This window comes from Echeneis naucrates, chromosome 22, assembly GCF_900963305.1.
Source record: "Echeneis naucrates chromosome 22, fEcheNa1.1, whole genome shotgun sequence".
Classification (NCBI taxonomy): Eukaryota; Metazoa; Chordata; class Actinopteri; order Carangiformes; family Echeneidae; genus Echeneis; species Echeneis naucrates.
The window spans coordinates 14,143,080-14,160,364 of NC_042532.1; the positions used below are offsets into that span (position 1 = coordinate 14,143,080).

The 17,285-nt window shown below is 45.1% G+C and overlaps 1 protein-coding gene across 8 annotated transcripts in view; it reads left to right on the forward strand.

Annotated features, from left to right (window-relative positions):
• The window catches only part of meis2a (Meis homeobox 2a), a 78,848-nt gene that overhangs the window by 15,972 nt on the left and 45,591 nt on the right, over positions 1–17,285 (forward strand). The window lies entirely within an intron of this gene.

Consider the following 17,285-nt stretch of genomic DNA (forward strand, 5'->3'; position numbering starts at 1 on the left):
TGTGTTGTATGTGTGCGCCTGTGGCTTGAAAAACATTTACCTCGAAAATTGATCCAGAAGCATCTTTGTGTTGAATTTGTGACTCCAGTCCATTTCTCCCAGAAACGGTGAAGCATTTCTGACAGTGGCCAAGCCAAACTGTCTTGGAGAGTAGAAAGTTTTAACTTGTTTCTTCCCTTTTCTTTGCCTTTGGCTGATGTTCGGGAATGTACAATAGAATAAAGTTCAATAACTCACACTTTATAAAAGTACTGTATGTGCAGTCGTAGAGCACTCTCTGTGGACAGAATTCACTTCCACAATCTCCAGCATTTATCTCAGCAGCGAGCATCGTTCTGAACTCATGCCAAAAAACAATTTAACAAGTGCGCAAATACATATTGCCCCTCTTGTGGAATAATTTATTGTCAAGCAGTAAACCAAGGTGAAGCATGCTCATAGCTGTCAGTAAAAATTGCCAGTTAAGATTTAGACACATGAATAAAGGTTTCGGTACCATACTCAGAGCTTCAACCTCTCCCCTCCTGCCGTACTTAACTGACATTTTTTTCCCCCTTTTTTTCCTAAGAATTTCCCTCCAAAAAAGAAAATATGAATTATCACCCTCAGGGCAAATTCTACACTCTCACCTACTGACTCTGAGAGACTCACTCCCTATGTTCTGGCTAGATAAACAAATATCAGCGGTTAAAGGGAGCTGGTTCAGAAGGTAGCACAGAAAAACTCCATTGGCCCTACTTGTGCACTATTTTGATTAACAGTCCTTTGGAGCTCCCCCAAGCTTATCTCGAAATATCAAAAACATCGGTTGCAGGGAGTTAAACTTGATTAATGTGCATGCCTTGAAATAGCAATAGTTTCCAAGCAGGTGTCCGTAATATGTTATACACCAAAAGTGCGATGGAGCAGCATGATGAAATCCTCTGCACATTTGCCCAAACACAGGAGAGGGAATTGCATGCAGTCATGAACAGTAAGCCCCACACAGTGATTCGGCACAGTGGGTAACAATTTGCCCTTACTTGCTGTGCGTGCATATGTGTGCATCAGAGTGTGTGTGTACATGCATGCCTACTTCAGCTCCAGTCCACACTTGTAATTATTAGCTATGCATGAAGACCAAATCCACATTGACATCTTGAGTGGCTGAGCAAAGGGGCTTTCTGTACAATTCCCTGATTCTACTGTAGATGGAAAGGGCTCAACAGAAGAGAGGAGAAAGCATTTTGTACATTTTCTCAGCAATTGAACAATCCCCACGCTTTGTGGATAGACAGGCTCCCCAGGGAGGCTGAGAGAGGGAAAGATGGCGCGAAAGGGAGGAAGAGTGGGGAGAGCTTTAGTGTTCGGCTCCAAGGGAGCATACTGTGCTTGATGGAGTTGTGGTGCATTTGTGTGTGTGTGTGTGTGTGTGTGTGTGTGTGGTGAGATCCCTTGGCCCTGGCTGGAGGCCCCACTCAGCGAGGTCTTAGTGGTTGAGCTCACGGCAGTGGGGTCATTCCTGGTGAGGACACAACACCCTGTCAGCCCAGAAATTCCCCAGGCATGACCAGGGCCTGTTGAATCTGCCATTTCCCACACCTTTGCTTTTTGTTTGCTGCTGCTACAACTTAGAGATCAAGAAGATCCAAAAAAAATGAAGAACTAGATAAAAGAACACATGACACCAAAACAGAGAAAACTGGATGTTTTCTGTGAAACGGATATGGAGGTCTTGTTCCCTTTCACTAAATTATACTCCAGCTCTGAAGTGATCAGCGAGGTGTCTCTGTGTATATAAAATATGCTGTGTGTGTGTGTGTGTGGGCATGTATGTGCTGGCTGGTTCCCTCTAAGTGCCTGTTAGAGTTTAATTTAGTGTAGTAATTAAAGCTGAACACTGGCCTATAAACAACAGATAAACAATAAAGCAGACCCAAGCCCTGCTGTTTCATGGCTCTCACTCCCAGCTGTTGGAGCACTGATAATTTTTACACAGTGCCCCCACCTCACCACAACACCCACGTTGGTGAAGCAACATGGGTGTGCATGTGTTGTGAATGTGGGCATGGGTATATTTTTGTATGTGACGGCAAAGGCTGAACAAAAAAGGCCAAAGAAACACATAAACACACAGGATATGTCCACTTCCTCCTCTCAAAAGAAAAACACAAAGAACCACAGTGAAGCAATCAGAAAGTGTAAGCGGTGCAGTCACTACATGTCAGCCCCATGTTAGTCAGGTGCCTGTTGTGAAAACAGCGCAGTATGTCTGTCTGATGGTTTGTTGGGAAGGGGTAGGGCCATTGTTGAAAGATGAGAAGAGTTGCTGTGGAGGAGGAGAAAACACGGTACGGAGGGGATACTTTCATGATCCCATTAGCATAAGAGAGGTTAAATTATTCATGTGGAGTGCTTAATCTATAGGGAAAAGTATAGTTAATGCACATAGTTTTAAAATGGATCTCTCCCTGCCTCTGCTCTAACACCAGATTCTTGCTGGATTCAGCATTCGCGGGCATTTACGGGAATGGCTGTCACTCTCTCTTGCATACACACACGCATAGACATAGTATGTGTGGGCATATGTGCACCCTTTCTTAAGCGCTGCTGCACTTCAGGCTGTTTCAAGGGGCTCTGCTCTCAAGCTCATCCCCACTCTCTGTAAGTCCCTTTCTCATCCTCACTCTCTTTCTCTCCCTCTCTTTCCATTTATTCCTCCATCTCTCTTTCTCCCACCCCCTTCCTCTCTTGCTGTCTCCCTCACACTCCTCTCCTCACTCACCCCTCCCTGTCTCGCTCTCAGTACCGCAGACTACCTGGCCCTCATCCAAAATGTGATTAAAGAGAATGATCAGCTCCCTCAGCTCCCTCCTTCCTTCCTCCCTTCCGCTCTCTCTCTTCCTTTTTTCTCTCTGTCTTTCTTCTGACCCTGTGTTACGTTCTTACGAGTCTGTTGATCATGAGAGAGAGAGAGAAAAAAAAAAACACACACATGAAAACAGTGAGAGAAAAGAACCTGTAAAAGGATGAAGACTGCCAGTAAAGTCAGCTCCACTTCCAGTAAGAGTTCTATACCCGCAACATCACCACCACTCTGCGCTTCCATCCACAGTGCAGTTCTTAGGACTTTCCCACTCTTCCTCTTATCTCCCCCCTCCTCTTTTTCTCCATCTATCCTTTGCCTCAGTACTGACTGGGGCCTGGTCCCTCTGGTCCATAATCATGAACAGGCCCCTGGCGCGACCCGGCCCAATCCAGCCTGGCCCAACTTGGCCAGGAACTGGGTCCTACACAGCAGGAAAAGCACATTAACTGGGTCAGCCTAATGTGCAAACTAATGTTTGGAGAACATAGGGAAAAAATTACCCAGATTATTCTGACAGCAGCTGAGGAGAATTCTGTTTTGCGCCATTAAGGGAAAGCTTGAGGGAAATAGTTTTTTTTTTTATTCTTTTTCCTTTTTCTCTCTTTCTGTCTTTCTCTGAGAAGTACATGAAAACCATCTTATCTGGATGTGAGCTGAGCATAATTAAAAAGCAGAAAAGTAAAATCGTTGCAAGGAAGTAATCATGATTGAACTCCAGTAAAAGGAGGGGAGTGACTTTCTCTCTCTTCTACCCAAAGGCATGGGCAAAAAACAAAGAAAGGGTGCAGTGCTGTTATATCAGCTCATTATACTGTGGGTTTACACACCCATGTTCCATTGCTGATTACTCAAGTGTATGTAGTGATGATGAGGAGTGCACAGAGGTCTGATGTAATATGGCTAAAAGGGATTTGAGCATGTGCCCCAGAGGGCATTTCCACCTCCATTAATGCTACTGCCGCTGTATTTTCACAAGGACAGCAGTCCCTCGGTTCTTTAAAGGGAGAGTGTTTTCCCAGGAAATTTTCTGTCTTGTTTCAGCAAGCTAGCCTGAAGGGGGTCAGCCCAGAAGTCACCCTTAAGAGGTGATAATCCAATTGCTCTAGTCCTCACCAGATTTGTTCTCCCCTTGTCTGGCAGTATGTTTGTGTGTGTGTGTTTACAGAGTGTAAGCATGCGTGTGTGAATGTAATAGACATAGAATGGGGAGGCAGAGGCAGCAAGATGCCACCGGTTTCTTCTGTGTCCAACCCCGGGCCCCACTCTAGATCAGAGAGAGGTTATGGAGGCCAAGTCTGTCAAAGGCACACCTGCAGGGGAACTCCAAAAGCCCTGACTGCCAGCTTACACAGGCCCGTTTAAGGTGTGCTTATTTGGAGTTTAACCCTGACTTCAAATGTCCTTTCCCTCTCTCCCCCTTTGTGTTTGACCAATGGGCCTTGTGCTCTTTTACTTTCCTTCCTTTCTTCTGTGTGCCTTGGCTCTTTAATCTCTTCCACCACCCCCACCCTCCCAATTCTCCTCCCCCTAATGTCCGAACCCCACATCACATTGACAGTCCCTCCCAAAAGACAGCGCGCGGTTGAGCAGAGTAGCTTAGCAAGGCCAGCCTTGGCGTGTTCACTTGCTGTGTGGTTTTCATTTGTGTAAACCACGGCTTACACACTGAGGCATATTTGGAACTGAGCAGAGCCGCTATACCCTACAGGTAGTGCTTTAACCATGCTGCCACCGTCCAAGAGAGTGGGAGGATGATAAAGGGAAGTGTGTTACAATCCGAGTTCTTCCTCACTGCTGCTGATTTTCACGCACACATCTCTCACGTTTATGCAAAGCTTTTGAGGGTATTATGCAAGATAAGCTCATTTTCTAGTCTGATTCCCACTCTAGTACATGCTTTAATGACTCTTAAAGCTAAGGGCTGCTTTTTTAGGCATAATAGCAGTCCCATGGTCTCTGTTTCCATGTAGCCAGAGTGCTTTTTCCACACCTGATCACTTTTGTTCACCCATTTTATGGCTATTGGGGAGCAGGCAGAGGTGAGCGATTTGACAGTGGTTAGTGCCATGAGCCCTAATGTTTATTGGTAGAGAGCGTCTAATAATTTTTGATTACCCCAGAGGAGGTATTAGCCATGTTAGTCAGCAAGGATAATTTCTTATTTACATGCCCCAAGCAGTGAACACTCTGAAGGAACACTGGGGCTAAATGCGCAACAAAACGAATCAAACATGCCAAACGAGATGCTCCATTCTGGCTGGCTGCAGGGCTGAAGCTGAGAAAACCTTCATTATGCATTTACCATAATTCATTTAGAGGGTTATCAATTTGTAGAATACAGAGGGGATGTTTGGAGGGGGAAGCTGGAGCACCATATCAAACGAAGGAAGAGAAAAAGGAACAAGGGAAAGCGAGATGAAAAGGAGTGAGATATTCAAGCATAGATCAGTGCCTGGATTTTGAAAATGTTGTTCCAATTACACACTTTTCCATGTTCTGAGGCAGAACTTGCATGTTAAATGCTCCAATCTCTTCTCTTTTACCCGTGTTACCCTCCGCCCCCTAAAAAAGCAGAAGCTGATTTCCCTTTAATGAAAGCCGTTTGGCTCAGGAATTCTCCTCTCAAAAAATTTTGTTGAGATTGAGGCTACACAGAGATGTTCTAGTTCAAATATTGTCTTTCTGTTCATTTAGGGTCGGTCTTTGTTTGGCGTCTGCCCTGCTTACTCAAGGGCTTCTTGTATCTGTCTCTCAGTGTGTATTTCAGGACAGTGAACCTACTACATGTTTTCATTTTTTTCTCCTGGCAACACAAACTGAGCAAAGAACAAGACCTTTAAAAGCATCTTTCCCTCCGCCATCAGGCAGGGATGACTAAGGCCCCATTAGAACAATTGGAGGAAACTTAGGGAGACGGGGAGTGTTTAAAAGAATGAAAGCAGCCAGAAAGCAGTACTATCTTGTGATAACCAGGGCTTTCTTTCATTATGTAAACACAAAAACCTCCACCTTGGAAAAATTGCACTCACTCTATAGCTTCATTGAATAGCAAAACAATGAAAACAGAGCGGTAGAAAAAAGTGAGACACAAAAAGAAAAAAACATTTAACATTTTCCAAAGTGAAGGGGGAAAAGCTGCATTGTTTCGTACAAATGCTTACTCCCAGGGATGCAGTCCTTAGACAACTGAGTGTCTGCAGGAGACATCTGTGAAGGCTGACCTTGTGACCCCGGAAAGAATGCTCTTAAGGTGGGGGGAAAACTGACTTACCACTGCATCATGGCCTACAGGACAGCCCAGCAGCAGCACAACAAACACAACCTCCACCAAAAACAACAGCACAACACACAAACAGTCGATGAAGGAAAAAAATGAGAGTGATGTGGGGGAAACAAAAACATGGAGAGAACTCAAAGGAGAGAAAAGAGGGATAAGTAAAAGCAAGAGGCGCCGAGAAAAAGAGGGAGAGATGGAAATTGGAGGTAGATAATAACTACAGAAAACACAGATGGACTTGGTGTGAATTGTGCCTCACAGGCCTGGCCATCTCTTACTCTCTTGGCCCCCCATGAGATCATTTTCATCCTTTATGAGTCAAAAGGAAGCCTGGTTGAAAATGAGAGGTTACACAAGCCAGAGCTCGAGCCCTCGGAGTGGGAGAGGAGAAGATCCCTGCTGCAAGGGCCCTGCTGCTATTCAAAGCACCTGCCATTGTGTGGGCGCCCATCCAGGCCTATTGTTGTGCAGAAATTAGTCGTGCTCCCTTTGGCTCCCTTCGGCTTCCTTCGGCTCCAGAGGCATGTGGCGGACCCCCTTGTTGTTTTGGGTTCAGATACATGGTTGGATAGATGCATGGCCCCGGCTACCATCACCACTGGCAGTGGCCCTTTGGCTTCTCTCCCACAGCACAGTATCATTCTTTTTTGTTTCTCATCCACTCTCTGTTGTTCACTTCTTAAGAATACTTTCAGTAACATTCCTATAGTTTCCTCTCCCTTTCTTTTGTACTCACAGTCTGCTCTCCGCTTTGGTGTATATGCTTATTGTTCTTTGGAGCACCCTCATTATACCCATGGTTATATTTTAAGGGCCTCTCTCTTTGATTTTGGTCTCACAGGGAGTTGGTGGTGGGCTGGTGGGAGCTGTAGGGCTGGCCCGGCTTTCAGGGCTCCCCAGCCAGCGTCTCGGAGAGTGGGCTTGGGGGTATAGTTGGGCTGGGCACTGCCGCAAAAGCACTGGTGCTACTGCTGTTGCAGGGGGTGGGTGTGAGGGGAAAATTGAAAAGTCAATACTGAAGGACGCACAAAAAAGAAAAAAGAAAAGAAAGAGGGTGAAACAAAAGGAGATGGAGAGCTTCAAAAAGCTGAGAGCTATAGAGCACTGCTAATTAATAGCATCAGAGGAAGAGCTTTTTTCTTCCTTCTGGAACTTTAATGCTGCATATTAACTTGCAAGGCGATTAGGAGCTCGCATTGTGAGTCAGGTCCATCACACTGCTAAACCAAGAACCAGCAACTACTATTATGAAGGAAGATTGCAAATATCTCATTTAGAGAATTAAAACTAAAGAAGTGGGAACAGCAGAAACGAATGTCCATTGTAATACAATGGACACTTTGAAATTGTGGAATCAACAATCACTCTGTCATTATACTATACCCATTTATCCATTTATGAGATAGAAAAAATATCAGGAATGTATTAGTCACCAATTCAATACCCTGCAGTTGTCCCATGTACAGTCTCAACTGTTTAATAAGGGTGGAAGCTGCAAGGCCGTGTCATTGCAAAGACTTTTTTTTTTTCAGCTGTCAATGTACATCATTGTCAACAGGCATGCCTGTATTCGCATGCCTATTGACAATGATGCAATGATGCAATTGTACCTTTATTCCAAAATAGATTGCTGCATGTTTTTATACCTACTTTTCATGCAGCTAATTAAAGTTAAGGTCCAGAAGTGTGATGAAATAAGAGTTTTGGTGAGTCAGATAGGCGCAGTGGCAGTCATTTGAACCAAGGCTTTGCAATTTGGATTTTTCTCAGCAGTAATAGGCTCCTCTCTCACTGTTCTTGCCATCGCAATTTCCACTGCCAACAGCTGTCAAGTACCTAAAATCAAAATTAGCACCATGGCATTGGGCCTTAATGAAATGACCTGCTGGATTTACCTTAAGGAGAAGGGCGGACAGTCAATACTACCCTCATCAAAACCCCCTCTCTGCACGCTGCAGTCCCATTAACGAAAGGAAATAGTCTCGAGTAAATGTATTAAGCACTACTTCCACCTTCTAATTATATTTTTTCCCCTTCTTCCTTCATAATTCATTCACTCTTTCATTAGTTTTTAATATTGGAAAAGGCTTTTAGCTGGCTCTTCTGTCTTCATGGCGTCACCTATTATTTGTCACTATATATTACAGGGATGTCAGAGGACCTCATGTTGTGCTTTGGGGATAAATGTACTGATGTAGCGTCCCATCATAGTTAAGACTGTAGAAATATATTCCTGGAGCATTTTCATTGCAGAAAGTAAACATTATTTCTATTGTATTATATAGATAATGTAGCATTAAGTATTATACCATAGAATTCAGAGTTGTGGGCTCCTCCTGCCTCTACTTCCTATAGAAAGGGGTGAATGTGTGCCAAGGCCCAGTGGAGGACACTGGGCCCTGGTTATTGACTTGTAAAGGAGCTAGTAGGTGAGGGGTCTTGACAAGACATGAGCGGCTGACTCTCTTGTAAAGCTGTATCTGATTTCTGTGCTAGTTGGCTCCCCAGAGAGACCTGCTCTTCACTGTGTTGATCAGACTTTTCACTCACGGCCGTATGGAAGAAAAATGCAGTGATAAAAAGAATGAAAGTGTAGTTTTGTGAAAGGAGATGCTCTCGTTCTGTATGCTCTGATTCCCTGTTAGGGTGAGAAGGAAGCAAATGGATCAGCAGTTAGCTGTATCCATGAGTGCATGTATCATCTGGGTGAACCAGAAAAACAAAACCTTTCCAAATGAATGCTTTTGCAAGTTGAGCAACATAAATGTCTCAATCAGGCCACGTAGATTTGTATAGGTGAGCTAGTTTAGAAATTATTGGAATGTGTATCAGCAAGAGGACAGACAAAGCAAGTATTAACTGAGCAAGATCCTCACTCCACGCAGATCTGATTAATTTATGAGGTAAACTGCACTCAGAGAGAGAGAGAGTGTGAGAGAGAGAGATGCAGGTGGAGGGAGGAAGTTTTCATTGACTCTCAAGAGCAGGCAGAGGCAAAGCCCTGGAGGGATCTCTCAGTTTGAACTTTATCAGGGGCTACGCTTAATCAATACATTATTGGAAAAAGAATTAATTACTAAAGCAGAATAAAACAGCTGCATTTTAAACCAAGGATTCATCAATTCTGTAATCTCTTGGTTACAGCTCAGGTGTCAGGAGGCTCATTTCAACTCTATGTAATGAGGAACAGTGGGAGTTTACTCTTCTGCCCTCCCCCTCCACTCCTTCTGATGCCGCCCTTGCTATCCTACATCTCCTCTTCAATATATTTTCTTTCCATTTTTCTTCATCCCATTTCCAAACCTTGTCAGGTCGTCGTCTACCTATAATGTTCAGCTGTTTTTACACTTCACACCATCTTTAACTGTACTCCACTCTCTGACTGCCCCCACCCCCATGCTGCTGCATTCTCTTCCCACCAAATTCCTGTCTTTGCGGGGATGGGACGAAGGGGTATTAAACTTGAAATCTCTGGTGCGAAAGCTGACTGGAACGGGACATTCCCACTGCTGCAGCCATCAGGCCGGACATTCCTCCGCTCAGTCTGGGACACCACTGGTGTTGCAAAAGTGGGGGGAGGTGCATAAGTGGTGGAATAAGTTGATGAAGGCCGTTAAAAAAAAAAAAGAGAAAACAAATCACCATGCTCAAATAGTAAAAACAAATTAAATCATATTATTTGTGTGTTTAAACCCAACGTAGTGTAGCAATCAAAGGGAAAGATTAGTTTGAAGGAAATCAGTGGTGTATGGTGAATATATTTAGATGCTGTGGGACGGATGGGTCACATAGAAAGTATCACTTGTGCCAAAATAACCTTGGCCGTGCATTTGCCTCGACCCCTGTGAGCCACCCTTCACAGCCCTTGACCCTAGTGCAAAGCCTGTAAACGGACCATCCTTGACTCTCCATAATGGGGGATTTCAAGGCAGGTTGAGAAGGGGTTATGGGTGATGAATTGGGTTTTTAGTGAGCTCATTAGGAAGCCAAACAGAGTTTAGACTGGCGGAGCGGGGCAACAGTGCAGTAATCAGTTCTGCTCGCTTTGTTCCCTGCCTCCAGGACATTTGTGTGAAGAAAAAAAAAAAGAGCGAGGAGAAAAAAAAAAACTTCATGGCATTTGTCTGATGAGAGGGCTGCTGAGCAGAGGCTACAATCTGATGGTTGACTTGTTGATTTATAAACCTTTTAATCCATTTACGCTTCCAACCCCCACCCGGCTCCATGTAGTAACCGCCATCTCTGTTTAGTTACTTTCTTTGATGTCACTGTCCATCAGGTGCGGCAAAGAGATTTGTAATATATCCAAGGTTTCCTCGTCTTGAGGTTGTTTGTTTGATTTGAATTTGTAATTGAGGGTAGAGAGTGGCTGCTGATCCTGTTATGGTACATTGCCTCAAACAGTTGAAGCTGTTCTGAATCATGAGACCATGCTGTGCTATACCTGGCAACCTGCACGCAGCTGCTCTTTCTGGTTGTGGAGGAAGAACATTTTGATAAACAACAGTTCCTAGTGGGGACCATAAAGTCATGTCTTCATTAGCAGATGGATCCAAATGATGAATCTGTGCATTCTCCAACTTTATTTTTCTGTGTCTTGTCTTTTTGTTTTCCTGACATGATGGCGGTTTAAAAAAAAAAAAAGTGTTGCAGCAGCTTGTTTTAATAATGACCATGCTGTTTTTAATTCAGAATAGCCTCTCACTTTTGGGAAATACCTACTCTTTAATATTTAATGGAGCATCAAGCCTTGGTATTTAGATGTGCTTCTCTGTGGGCACCCAGCCCTGCATTCTATTGTAACAGTGATAAATTATAGAAGGACCTCTGTCAATATATACAGTTTTTAATAGTAAAGAGTAGCTCAATTGTACAGTTGTGTCTGGTAGAGAAGAAAGAAGGAGAACATCTTGGAAGACAAAAGATTGGTTTATATTGTTACGTTGGCAGGTTTGTAAATTTGTTTATTAAGAAACAAGGGGATAAAGCAAGATTACCTGTGTACCTGCCCCGTTCGATTTGAAATCCAGGGGAAAAGCAGCAGCGGTTACTGCAGCAGTGCTGAAGTGCAGGCAGAGTAGGGCGGAGTTATCAGGGAGGCAGAGAGTGTGAAATGTCTAGTGGAGACCCAAAGCCCTTCATTAGCCACCGATCTCTGTCTGCTGAGTGAGGGGCAGTCATGGGCATCACAACTCCCTTTTAGTTCCCCCAAAAAGAGCGGGGTGTGGGGGGTGGAGGGTAGCTCCCCCATCCCCTGCAATTTAGCCCTTTGCCATTCATGCAAATTGGGTCCTGACATCTGCAAGAGCCTGCCTCCTTTCTTTTATACATCTTTATTCCATCTCTGTTCGTTGGATCTTTTTTTCCTCCTCAAATAAAGCCCCTTTTAGGCCGCTGAGTCTTGTCTCAGCTGATATACATTCTTTTATGCATACATCTGTATAAAAAGTAGCACTTTTCTGTGTGCTGTGTTCAAAACTGGAGGAAACTACTAGAAAAATCAAAATCCCAGAAGGCTTTGATAAATCACAGTGTTAACATCAAAGTCCCAGTTTGTGATATAATGTGGTAGATGTTGTTACAGGTGGCAGGCTAATCATACCTCTCTTCAATTCAGTTTGGCTTGATAATGCACTATAAATGATAATGTTATGAAAAGACCAATAGAATTCTAGGCAGTGACTCTGGAGGAAAAGCAGTAACCAGGCAGTCTGCCCCCCCTTCCTCCCTCCTCTTTCTGGATGAACTACTCTTCTTTGGCTCCAGGGGAGAAGCTGAAAGGGGAGGGTGGCTTTGCTCCAGCCCATATTTTAGGTTAAAAGGTAAAATAGCCTAACTGGCTGTTAGAAACAAGTTTTACCTCCAACCCTACACCCTCACCCCTCCTCTCTCTTTGTTTCTGCTCCCTCCACTTCAACCTCGCCCTCTATGGTAGGATGTGCACAGTGGGGTCAGCACCGTGCCTGTGAGAGGAGAGAGGCCTTGTATCAGTGGAGAGGCGATAGTTATCTCCAGCATTCCAGGGATGACAGAGAGATATCTGCCTGATGGCAGGGTTAGGGGGCTTAGAGAAGGGGTGGAGAAGGGAGAGAGGAGAAGAGGTATAAGAGTTGTTGAGCAACTTCCCCCCCACCACCACCACCCCCCCCCACACACACACCTCCCTCCTTCCTTCCCTCCCTGCCTTTCTTACTGCCTGACTGCCTCGCTTCCCCCCACACAGAAAAAACACATCTAATTAGAAGCTCTTATTCCACTTCATTTAAGGGAACACTTAATGATGTGTTTTTGGGGGGAGACAACTACACATTACTTCTCATGCAAAAGGAACCACTCAGTCGTAGCACCCAGGATGCAGATACAGCTGTGTTTGAGATGGAGGTTTTTTCCTCATTTCTCTGTGGTGCCATGGCTGGTGGAAGAGAAGGAAAAATGGTAGCCTTTCCTCCTTCACCTTTAGCCGGTGTCCTGGTGGTAAGAGGGGGTGGTTAAGAGAAGGCGGGTACTGACATCTGAGTTTGGCAGGGAGACTTGCTGAAGGAGAGAGTTTGTTGTAATTGCTCTGACAGGTTTTAGGACTGTTAATGACTCCGGCCTGAGCTCTACCAATTTGTCAGCATGCTTGCTGTTTACTAAGCTGTTGTTTTATGGTCGAGTGCAAGGGGCTGCTGCTTGTTTAAGCACAGATCAGGAAATAATCAGCGTAAAACACTGGCTGCAGTGGTGCACACTAAAGCAGTTCCGTTTAGGGCCCTCATCTACTGTATGGATCTGAATGAGCGCAGTAAACCATATGGTGTGTGGCCACACAAAGACACACAAATGCACTGATGGGTAACTGACTAGTGGAGATTGGACACTCAAGGGTGTGTTTTATCATTAAAGGGATTATGTTCTACTCGTTAACACTCATCTGTGTTGCATGTTATGTGAGTACGCAGCATATTGCTAGCATGCGGCTATAGCCAGAAGACCTGTAATCCCCCAGTCGGCACAGAGCAACAGAGGGCCGGCCATTCCACTAGTGTGAATAGAGCCTCAACGTATTTGTGTATGTGTGTATGTGAGAGAGATTGTGTGTGCGTCAAGAGCATGTGCTCCCAGGGCCAGCAAAGACCCCTTCGTAAATCCAGAGTAAATAAAAGGGGTAACCAGACGGACAAAAGAGGAGCCCCCACTGCTTCTCTCATTCGCTGCCATTTGGGGAACTGAATGTGCTAAACGCCGCTTATGTTGGCTGAAAAGTTGAGGAGAAAAAGAGGGAAAAGGGAGGCTCTAAATCCCCCTCTTCTTTTCTCTTCATTCTCTGCGGCCAAGCCTGCAGGGCTAGAGGTGGCGTAATAGGAGGGTGTGGGAGGGAGGGTTGGAGGTCCTGGTCACTATGGTGTGCAAAGGTATAGGAGGCCAGAGGAGCTCCTGCCTCTTAGCGTCTGTTCTCCGTCTACTACTCCTGAGTTGTCCTTGAGTTTCTCCCTTCTACTCGTTCAGCCAAGCATGGGTGAACAATTTCACTAGTTTGGGTTGACAGGGGGCGTGGGGGGTCTGTTGTAATTAGTCACTTTAACCACGGCTTCCATAAGCCACTGCCTCTACACTCTTGCTTCATTACCCTGAAACAAACGCCTGGGCCTCCCAGTGCAAAATCACTGCACAGCCTTTAGAATAATACACACACAAGATCTAAAGCTTGTCTTGAGGCTCTTCAGTAGGTGTATTAATAGTATAGGGACCAATAAGTCTGGAGTGTTATTTGATAACTAACCAAGACTGGGTTTGAATGTGTATTCCAGCTATTGACAAGTCATTATTCATTCATGCATGGGATATATCAGAATGATAGAGCAGCAGAGGGAGCGCATTCTCGGTGTACTGATAAAGCTACAGTATGTTTTACTCACGGTTATATCCATAATGCTTCCAGGGCTGACTAGACCTTAGTGGCTCCCTCAGGGGCAGGGTGCCTCCTAGACATGAAGCATGATCTCTCGAGTCATTATGACTCCCCTGAAGTTCCCTCACTCTCAGGAGAGACCGTAGGACACTTCGTGCTAAAGCAATATTTTTGCACAAGAGAACCCGAAGCGACCCTGAATGTGCCAACATTCGATAAGCAGAATTGTAGTGTGTTTACAGTCCTTTCCCAACCCGTTAATGAGCTCAGCCCTGAGACCAATTTACTCACAGGGAGATATATCTGAATGCATTTTTAATAACCACCCACTGGTGATGAGAGACGGAGAATGTATGTGAGTGTAATGTGCTCTTGGACTTGTGCTTGTTTGTTTGCTAGTGTGCTCATTCACTCCCTCACCCTCATTGCATCCGGTCATTGTCTTCCATCTTGTCTGATTACACCTTTGCAGTCTCTGTGCATATGCACAAACTTTCATTGCAAGCCCTTAAAGTCAAGATGTTGATAGAATAGATGGGTTGTTGGCGGGGGAAGGGGTGGGTGGGGGTGGGGGTGCAGAAGACAGAAAGAGTGGGAGAGAGGGAAGCTGTCTTTTTTCTGTCTCCAAGGGCGCTGCTTTTCCAAAAGTGCCTGGGGCTACACTCCAGCACCTCGGCTCCCTTAGGCCTTTCGGCTGCTTCCTAATAGCCAACCCCCATCTGTGTCACATGGCCAGATGATGGGACGCTTCCCCCTGCTCTCCCTTGCACTTTTTTTTCCTTTCCCCATTTTTTTTTTCAGACTGCACATCCACACAGGTTAGAATGGCAGAGTTGCCAGGGAACAGTCAGAAGCCATTAGTGTTTGGGACAATTTGCCCTGCAGCGTTCCTTCTCTCGCTCATAAGAAAGGAGTGGGGGTGGATGCAAAGCACCAGCTCTCCCTTAGATGTAATGAGGTTGTGCAAGTTGGGTCTTCTTTATTCTTTTTCTACTCCTTCTTTTCTTCCTCCTGCTTGTTTTTGTTCCCTTTCTTCTTTTCTTTGTTTCTGTCTCTCTTTTCACCCTCCGTCTGCACTTGATTTTCCTTCATTCTCTGTTTAGATTACACATATTTCTTCATGTATATCGTACAAAAGTACAAAAACTATTGATTCTGCCCTGAAAGTACATGCTTGAATGCTGCACGTCTGATCTGTGTACACATGACAGTATCTGTGTACATGTGAGAGAAAGACGGAGGGAGAGACGAGCTGAAAGCCTTGGAGTCTGGTTTCACCCTTGTGGGCTAGGGCAGGAGGCAGCGGGCATGCTGGGTAATGAAGTGACAGGTCAGTCTGTAAATACGCACGGGTCGCTCTGGCCCTGGCCAGGGGGGAGGCTATCGCATTGCAGTGAAAATGGAAACGTCAATAAAATTAATCTGCCAGCCTTTTGGCCACTGTGTGGTTCCATTGGATGAGCCTGACTGCTCACAGCAGGAGAGGGATTTGGAGAGTAGCTCGAAAATCAACACAAAACCTAGCGGCACAAAAACAAACAAGCAAACTGTGTCTCAACATTATTCAATGAAGCTCAAAAGCAGCGAAACAAGGGAAGGGCGGTTAAGATTCACAGCTCACTAGCTGTGTTGTTGCTGAAGTTTGGAAGCAAACTGGGGGAGTTCGACTTGACTTCCGTCTGGGTCGCATTTCTCAGGAAGCCCCTCGCAGTCAGGGAAGGCTAGGGCCAGACCAAAGTTTATTGTTTTAGGCTTTCCTGAACAAGGATTCGTACTTAGCCTGGGATTTACAACATTTGCCACTAATGAATGCCCATTCTACAATTACAACACCCCTAGTTGGTGTCCCCATTCCCATATGTCCTTCAGGAGGGCTGTTGCTTTAACTTCACACAGGGAGCGCAAAGTCGGCACTTCTCTGTTTTCCTCTTTCGTGTGGCTCTGCACTAATGATGTGGAAGGAAAACACTGTGCACAGACAGAAAAGAAAGACAGAGAGAGGAGAGAAAAGAGAGGGACAAACAAGGGGGGAGGAAAAAGAAGAAAGTGGGCAAAGCAGTTCGAAGTGAGGGCCCCTGCTATCCTCGTATTCTTCATTTATTTTGCATTTGATTACGCCACCAGTCGGATCCTTTTTCTTTCCCCCTTTTTAATGCTATTAGTTCAAATATTTATGCAAGATTAAGGCTTGTATAGGTAGTTGTGATTGATGCCTCCCCAAAAACAGGAGGACATGCAAGTCTGAATTTTGAGAACGTCAGAGTCCTTCTCTGCCTTAGTGGAGGAGTTTTTCAGATACATAATTTAGATGCCCTCAAGGAAGGCTTTCAAGGCATTTGTGCCCGGGGGCAAGAAAAAATAACTATGACTGTTAAAAGTAAATCATTTTTGCTAATGCACAATTAATGCCAGGGAAGAAGAAAAAGCCAAGGGACAAAGATGGAAACTTCAATTTAAAGGAGAAATCGTGCCTGGGTGTACGCATGTTTTCCTCTTGAAATCAAACACTGACGGACATTAATGCAGGCGAAGCTGCCGCTGGCCTGTCATGCTAATCTTGTGGCGGAATGGGGAGGGGTGGCTTCAAGGGAAGGGAGTCGGAGAAGAGGACTAAGAGAGTCAGTATTTTGGATGAGGGGGGCGGGGGGCACAGACAAGTCCATTATGTGCATTGAAGTGCAACAATGAACCAACCTCAAAATCACATCCTTACTTTAATACTCATATGGCTCAACTGCATGCCGTGAATTACCGTCTCCTTTGAGTTTTGTTTGTATGTCAGCGTGCGTCTATGCACGCAACATGAATTCATGTGAATTACTGTACATGTCTGCCGACCTCCTTCCTGTCCCCTCTGGCTCGCTTCAGGAGATGAAAAAAAATGCTCCACATTATGTCAAGCATGCAAATTTAATTCAATTAATGACATGAGTCCAAGTCTCCACTGTACTTGAAGCCTCCTTGTCCTTTTTTTTTTCCCCCTCTTTCCTCCTCCTCCTGATCCTCCTCCTACTGTAAAACTGGAATGAGGAACTTAGTGTTTCAGTGTCCAACCATAACATTAGCGTCATTAACCCCTCTTCCCCTCTCCTGTGCTCTTGGGTATAGAACAACTCTGCTAGGCCTCCGAGTAAACCCCTCACTCTCTGTACAGGCCTTCATCTAAGGCCATTTAAATCCCCCTACCTCCATCTTCACCACATAACACTGGCTTTGCTGCGGCAATGCTCTCGGCCTCAGTGCAGCGCTTTTGAATTCCTTCATAGGTA